Source organism: Leptosomus discolor, chromosome 3 (genome assembly GCF_034619465.1).
Source record: "Leptosomus discolor isolate bLepDis1 chromosome 3, bLepDis1.hap2, whole genome shotgun sequence".
Classification (NCBI taxonomy): Eukaryota; Metazoa; Chordata; class Aves; order Leptosomiformes; family Leptosomidae; genus Leptosomus; species Leptosomus discolor.
The window spans coordinates 41,793,813-41,802,320 of NC_141393.1; the positions used below are offsets into that span (position 1 = coordinate 41,793,813).

The 8,508-nt window shown below is 42.8% G+C and overlaps 1 pseudogene; it reads left to right on the forward strand.

Annotated features, from left to right (window-relative positions):
- Positions 1-962: 962 nt before the first annotated feature.
- LOC147415820 (U2 spliceosomal RNA) lies at positions 963-1,074 on the forward strand (annotated as a pseudogene).
- Positions 1,075-8,508: the final 7,434 nt, after the last annotated feature.

Consider the following 8,508-nt stretch of genomic DNA (forward strand, 5'->3'; position numbering starts at 1 on the left):
CCAAAGCCGGATGTGGAAGAAGGTCTTTGCTGGCAAGAGCCAAAAGAAACAGGGCTAGGTGCCAGGGTCTGAGAGAAGCAGTCTTGTCCATTCCCCGTCCCAGTCGCCTTTCTTTATTGTGCACCAGAGCACCATATTTTGTTTTCCCCTCCCAGAATCAGGAGCAAGATACCTGTGGTACAGCAGCGAGCCAGTGAGATTTTATCTGCACCATACCTGTATGCTCTCTGAGAGTGGAGTCATGCCAGTTGGTGTGATACATATCACAACAAATGAGACTGTGTCAAAAAGTATTAACTGAATTGGCAAAGCGGTGTGAGAGTGCAGTGGGAACCTGTACCTGTTGGCCCTTCCATTCTTGACGAAAACATTGTGCAGAGAGGTTTTAATACCTAAACAATGAGAGAAGTCCTCAAAGGAAGAGATCCAAAGGCACAGGTTAAAAGCCTCTGCCATGGAAGAAGTAGATGTTGGCACGTTCAGCAAAGTTCACTTTGTAGTCTACAGCAACTTTAGAGCGGTTTAGGCTGGAGAGCATTTGTGGGCAGTGAGACAAGTGGAGACTTTGAAAGCAGCTTTGAGACTCCCAACCTACCCATTTCACTGTACGTAGAGGCGCCTGAACATAGCCCAATGATTTAAGAAGAAAGTAAGGATAACTAGTCAGGCTTACATAGCTGTATTTCTGCAGATACTTTCCTAAAATTAGTCTTTGCTCAAAAATTATTTTTTTAAAAATATTTTTGTAGGATTATATTTGGCATGTCATTCATGTATTTATTCAAATATTTCTAAATATTTGAAATATATTTAGCTCAAAATATATTTTAGTGTAAGAATCAGTTGTATTTCCCACTCACAGTTATTTGATTTAGTTAATAGTTCTGTAAAACCTAAAGTTGTTAAGAGAACCAGAGAGCTTAAAGATGGACCAGAAACGATTCAAACTGCAAAGAGCCATCATCGTTTCTCGGCCTTTTGGCTAAGATCAAGTGTAGTGTCTGCTCTTATCAGTTTGATATCTGATACGTCCTCGATGAGGGGACTTTATTTTTGAGGTGGGGTTCAGTCTGCTCTCCCTAGTAACAAGTGATAGAACAAGGGGAAATGGCCTTAAGCTGCACCAGGTGTGGTTCAGGCTGGATATTAGGAAGAATTGCTTGACTGAAAGGGTTGCCAGGCACTGGAACAGCCTGCCCAGGGAGATGCTGGAGCCACTATCCCTAGAGGTGTTTAAGAGAGGGGTAGATGTTGTACTTAGGGACATGGTTTAGTGGTGTTGATAGAGCTAGGACAAAGGTTGGCCTCGATGATCTTGAAGGTCTCTTCCAACCAAAACTCTTCTAGGATTCTATGATCTTTGCTGGAGTCAGCGTCTGATTAGACCAAGACGTGGAAGACTGCCTGTCATAGATGAGCATGCTTTGCTTTTCTTCAGCTGTGTCACTGAGTAGCTAAAGTGTCCTCCTTGTGCAGGAGGACTGCTACCTGCAACCCACAGCATCCATGTCTCTTGGCAGATGTCACATAATACAGGACTTGGTTTTTTCTTGTTAAAGGATAGCTGTGGCAATCATCTATAATCATGGTCTTTTCCCTTTGTGTCAGACAAAAGAGTGTATTTGCACATGATGTGAGCCTAAGAACAAGAATTAGGCTGCTAATGTGTGTTGTAATCTGATACGAAAAAGCCTTACTCGTGAATCAGAAGGATTTGTTCCTACATTATGCAGGTTATCAGACAACTTCAATCTGAGTAGTGTATATTATTCTAAAGACACTGCTGTTGCAATTTCCAGGCAAGTTTGACTTCGGCTAAATTTTCCCTGTCAGAAGTCGTGAGAATAGTGATGCCAGACTGGTCAAAAGGTTCGTCCAGATTGACAGTATATCCCCAGAACTGACCAATAATAAATACTCCCAGGCAAGGCAAACACCAAGTCATGCTTTTCCCTGCCCCGCTCTCCCAGGAGATCTGCAGTTCATGAGGTATGTGGCTGAGAGATCCTGAGTCAAAAAGTCATGTTTGCATTTTATTGCCGTACCTAAAATGCTTGACACTTGGAGGCCACTAAGAGATTTTACTTTGATATCTTCCAGCTCACTTTGCACTGGACAGGAACCCAGATAGTCTTTCTCAGTGTCATAGGAAAACACAAAGCCCAGTTTTAGGGTCTTATTCTTCAGGGCGGTCTATATACTTACATTGCTAATTAAATAGCTACAGATATTTCTTTTTTCTCGTCTTTGACTCGCATGGGCAGCAGAAATGCCCACTTGAGAAGATTTGGCCCTTTTCAGGATGGTGTGAGGAGGCCTTTTCTGCACAATAGTTAGGGTTAGCCCTTGCACAAAGGCAACTGTGCCCTTATATTTAGTCCAAAAGCAGCAGAAAACTTATTATTAACAGCTGCATGACTGCAGCTGTCTCTTGCTTTAAAACCGGAAGCTTTGTGGCTGCCACAAATCATGAATGCATCCACCAGTCCTGAAAAATCTGGATTCATGGCCTGGATGGTGCTGTTTCTCTGCAACTGTACAGGATGGTATGAGGAGATTTTTGGAGAGAAGTGTTTAATGGCCCGTAGTCTGAATGTTGGTTATCCAACCAGACTGCTTTGAGGCATAGACAAAATCGGGAGCTATTGGCAGCCTCACAAGCAAGAGTCACAAGCAGAGGTGACTGGGCTCCCCATGTTCCTGCGTCCCCATTGCAGTGCCCAGGGAAACAAGAATGGCTGTGCTTCATCAGACCAAAGGTCTGTCCTGCCCTGTGCTTGAGAGTGGCCAGAGGCAGGTGCTTGGGGGGAGGAGTATGACAGTAGGGCAAAAACATAAAGTGCTCGCTGCATGATGTGCTCTCCCAGCATTTGATCACTTCAGAGCTGGTAACTTCCCAGGGCAAACAGAGTTTTTCTATGAATGCAGCAACACTTCCAGTCTACTCTGGAACCTACATAAACTGTGCATCAGCAGCAGTCTTCGTCCAGCCTCTGGTTTTCATGTCACAAAAACCTTTGCTGGAACTTCAAGGTCTCATCCTTGTAGTGGCAGAAATCAGTTTTGCCTTCACTGCTGAAAGGCTTTGAATCTATTCTGCCATCCAGTGACTTCCCATGATCTTCCCTTACTTTCCTTGTCAGCTGATGTAGTGGAGATTGACTTTCAGAAGGCTTCCCATATGTGGGAAGAGACTGGTTGTTGCAAGACTCTTGTTTGCTAAGGGCTGGTCCACCAGCCAAGTTCACCGAGAGAGAGAGACTAATTTTTATCTTCAGGGCTCCCCACCCACTTCTTCACAGCTCCCCTTGAAGCCATGGTCATGCAGGGCTCTGCATTTCCACCATTTAACCATGGGAGAATTTCTTTCCTGAGGGACTGCTCTGCTGGCCAAGTACCACGGCGTTTCACCCCCGCCGTGTGCCAATTATGACAAGAACTAGACCAATGCTGTGTAAATTCCCCAGAGCTCCTGTTTTCAACGTGGCTGCCTGGACCTGCCTCGCTGTGCACCCGGCTCTTGCTCTTCCCAGAGGCCGCTGTTGCAGTCACAGAAGGGCGCGGGCTGCCTCACACAGCTGGCAAATCTGGTTTAGCACGGCCCTTTTCTTGATGGCACAGTTCACTGGTCTTGCAGGAGGGAAAATAAGTATCTTCTGCAAATTGGCACCTATGGGAAAGAAACCTGTTTTTTTTCATGGGCTGCAAGTGAAATATAAAGTAACATTTTTCTCCATGCATGTATGTTCACTTCAGGAGACAAAAAAAAAAAAAAAAAGTCTTTAAAAATATTGACTTGCCCTACTTTGTATTTAGCAAAGTCCAAGGCTCCAGAAAGTTTTTCCTCGAATGGCCTACAGCTACTTGTTTGTTTTCTTTAGTATGACAAGCTAGTCTCAATCAACATTCTCATCAGATAAAACCTTAGGCTTGTCTTTAATTACAGTTTTAAATATGGTACTTGTTAAATCTGGGCCTTGTTGCTATGTAATTTCATAGCAAACTCCCAGTATTACACTACCCACTGATTTTAAAGGTTGGAAGGCAGAATTACTGTTTTCCTTGTGTCCCCCTAAATCCTGTGCAACACCATCATAATAATGAATTCCCTTTCATTGCCTTGTTCTCCAAAGGAAACTGTTGTGTGTGGAAAGGACTGATTGAAGAGGGCACACACAGGAAGCCAGGTGTACTTCGCTTCACCTTTGTCACTGACTGTAGCACCAATGTGAGGGATGGCAGGCAGGTAGCATGGGCAGTCCCATCAGGCAGCTGCCGGGGCTGGCTAGGGCTAATGGCATGTTTGCTTTAGGGTGAAAACTTTTCCCTGTTAAAATGACTATGGCCGCTGACTTCTGCCGTGGTTGAGAGAAATCCTGGGACACAGTCCTTCGAAAAAGAGGATCGATGTCTTTTCAGGACATCTCGTCTACTTTCGTGATGCCGTTGGCTGCTCAGGGAGGCTGCCTTTACATTAACGGAGAGACATTCTGAAAGCAGCCCAGGGCACATGCTTGGCAACACGAATCTGCAGAAGGACAGAGAAGCAGCTATGTGGATAGCTGCCAAGTTGCAACAAGACCTGTAAACAAAGATTTCCTAACTGGTTAAGAAACTGAAACAAACATGTATAAAAGCAACTGTTAATCACCAAAAGCGCCTCCCTGTGATTTCATATCCTGAAATGAGGCTTTTCTTACTCCAATTGTAAGCCGATTAACTCAAGATCTAGTTGCACAACTACTAATATACCTGTCAAAATGGAGCCCTGGTTCTGACCAATGTTTGTTATCACAGTCATAACCGCAGTTAATAATACGAGTAACAAATGAATGGATAAACTCAGTGAATATTATGTGAATCAACTTCACAGCTGCAGTTCTTAACAACCTCTGTTCCTTCCTATTCAATCTTCTTTTTGATTTCATCTACTCATGTTATCCAAGTCTGTCCCTGCTCTTCCTCAGTTCATTGCTACCATCTAAACACACGCCAAAACCTATTTTCCTTCAGGTTGCCCATTTTCTGTTCTCTAGACTAAGAGATTATTTCCAGGGTTTTTTTTCCCCTCTCTCAAGTCTTTGATAGCCATGATGGAGTGCAGTTTACAGAGCGTAGTGTAAAGTGTGTTGTATCGCATTATATAGTAGTGGTAAGAAATGTGGAGACGAAAAGCTTATTCTGTGCCTTCATAGCCGCATAAGCCACCACTGAAAAAGACAATGCTACGTCTATCCAAGGAGCTCATTAGTATGTTATTTGCTTAGAGTTCTTGGTCAGGACACCTCCTTACAGCTGTGGAAATAGTTGCATCTCTACCGCTAGGTATCAGTGATTGTATGTAAGTACACCATGCATCTTCTTGCAGCCATGCTGTCTTCTGTGTACAAGAACAGAAAGCTGTTCTGGTGGTGAAAGTTATGATGTGCTATGTCCCCTCATGACTTCCTTCAGATTCTTGGTGTAACCTTGAGGAAGATGAGTTTCCTCAAAACCTTAGCTCCTCATCTCTAAAAGAAGGACTTCAACAAGGTCACTAGGAGCCTCGCAGGGGCATTAGGAGAATGAAGTCATTACGGGCTGAAGGGTTGATAAAAGGAGAAACCAACCTTAGGTAAACGTTAGGCTTATCTCTGCCTCATAGGCAAAGCACAGGTAGTATTGCAGCTATTGTCCTTCATTGAACAGGGATGATGTTTAAAGCCTTTTATGATGGTACTACGTGTTCCTAGCAGACTTCATTAGCCTCTTGTTTGGAGGCTTCCACCTAACAAGTGCTTGAAACAGCTTTTAAAATGTTTCACGATTTTTGAAAATGTCACAACCTGTTTTAAAACAGGTTTGAAAGGATAGAGACAGTGGAAATAACAAGGGAGAAGACGGACTGGAATGAATAGGTGACAATGGCAGCGATGTGGAACCACATGGTGCTTTGAAAGGAGACACGTCCATGCACTAATTCACGATCCTTCACTCCTCTGCCATTTGGCTTGCAGAGTTAAATGGCGGTGACAGCCTCTGCTCAGAGCTGGATGGATGTTTCTGCAAGAGCTGAGATGTGTTTCATGAAGTGCTGTGCCAATAAATAACACAGCACAAGAGTAGCATGCGGTTTTTTCAAATGTATATATAAGCAACTTCAGCAGTTGTCAACAGATAATGATGATGAAGTATGTGTGTTGATTTCTCAATAGGCTTTCTGTATTTACAAATTTCCTTGGGCTGGGCTGTGTGATACCTTCTCACCGCTTAGGAAGATGAGCATTGCCCTTTTCCCATGCTTACAGTCCTCCACATCTTCTCAAGGGTTATCGTACCTTGGTGATTTTAATCATCCTCGGTAAGGACTGTATTTTACTCAATATCCTGTGTACTGTTGCTCAACGATGTGTTGAGTTTAAGACCAAAGTATACTTTGCTTGACTTTGAACTGAACAGTAACGCCAAATTGAGTATTAGCAGATCTGTGTTTACAGTACTATTAGTTGTTAGAATTTGGACATTCAAAGTACTTCATAAATACCATGGAGATCAATTTGCTTATTGCAGGAATTGCTCCAGGATTGTTGAGATATTCTTTTGATGAGAAGAAGGTACAACGTCTCGTCTTCAGCATTTTATCGTGGAAAATACATTTAAATGCATTTTTGCCCAAATAGATTTTCTTATGCACTGTTACAGAACCTGGAGAATATATTCTAGTTCTCGTTTCATCAAGACAGCAGTATCTGCAGTTCATCCAGTTCTGCATTAAGCAGTGTGACTGATACTTGTAAGCGGTGATTCATTCTTTCCTGCACCTTCAGAACAGAGACCTGTTTCATTTTTTGCATCTGTGTCCTTTTACACATGTCTAAATGAGTGCTGCTGAGGTGAGCTGTACGTTCAATGCGATAAGGCTTGCGGTACGTCATAGTTCCCATGGAGGTTCAGTCTGAAGAGTCCGAGTAATGCCAAGGAAAGCCTGGCCCACAGGCAAGATTCACAGAGCTTGAGAACTTTTATCAGCGATGGTCTCCAGAGAGGAGCTTCAGAAAGTCCTTTTGCTGAACCTAGGACATTGATTACCTTGTAGATAAGGACCAAGAATCAAGATGTAGTTTGATGTTATGTGGGAGGCCAACGTAAAGTAGAGAGGCTAGATTTAACGTGGCTATGATAGTCCACATTCAGAAAAGACATGTGAGAGTGTCCACATGAGACTACGGCTTCTCTCCCAGGGATTTTGAATGATTGTATCCTCAGCAGCGGCCAATAAAGTAGTGCTCCAGTGGTAGCCAGAGAAAGTCCACTCACAAATGTTAGTACTGGTGTTTGCATTGTGTTCTGCTATTAAATTGCAAATCTTTTTGAATGCCTCCCTGGCAAAGGTGTTAATCTCTTCCTGTTTGTTCAGGACTAATCTTGACTAACTTCTTTTAAAGACTTGCCTTTAGTTCAAGAATAAAAACTAGACAAAAGGGATCTTGGGTATAACTGTTCCTTGTAAGTCAGATATCTCTGTTCTTAATGCCTTCATTCATTCTTACTCACAGGAAAATTGCTGCAGGCTGCTAGATCAGTTGGGAGTCCTGGAGGACTCCAGTCAGAATATGAGTTCATTTAATTTCACTGTGAAAATAGGATTAGTTGTAGTCTTGTGATAAAAGACGGTCTGGAGGCTGTATGTTTTTCTGTGGCTTACTTTGATGTGAGAGAAACCAATGGTGACATCTTTGTAGAAAAGATGTGTAAAAAGCGAAGACTTGGCTGCCAAAAGCAAAGCGCATGTTGGCAGCACATCCGAGTCATAGTATTTATGTCAGGATAAACCATTGCTGCAATGTAAACTTTTAATCCAGGCTGAATGAACGCTCTGCTTAACAAATAAACCGAAATAATCAAAACGTAATCTTCACCTGCGTGTTATGCCCTGTAGGTCCAGAATTTAATTCAGAAAACGATGGCTGAGGTTTACAGGTTTTGGGCGGAATTCTCAGGCACATGAAGAACCATTTACAGTGTGGTGTAAAAATTCTCTTCCAGTGAGTTGTCCCTGTATGTTATGGAGTTATTGAGCAGCATCAACGTCTTTCCTTCAAATTGGCTGCTGTAAACCATCCTATGAGGGAATGAAGCAACTTACTGCACCCTACTTTTGTTACTTAGTTATACCAATGTGTTTTATTTCTGTGCCGTTTGCTTAGCCATAACTCTTCCGTCCTCACCATAAAAACAAAGAACCTCTACAGGTATCTGTTTTTATTTAGGTGTATATTTAGGCAGTAAATTTGTACAGATTATCAGTGCTAGCTTCTTCCTGAGAGACAGAGACTTTGGGACATTTTTAACCTTAGTCATCATATTTGCAAATATGGGTTTTGAGACATCAGTCCCAGCGAAAGGAGAACACCTCATGTCAGTCAGCTGACCTTGTCCTCACTATTATATTGAGCTACAGATTTTTGGTAGCTCCCCATTCAGTACCAAAGTTTGCTTGAAAGAAAAGATATCTAGGGCAAGTGTCCC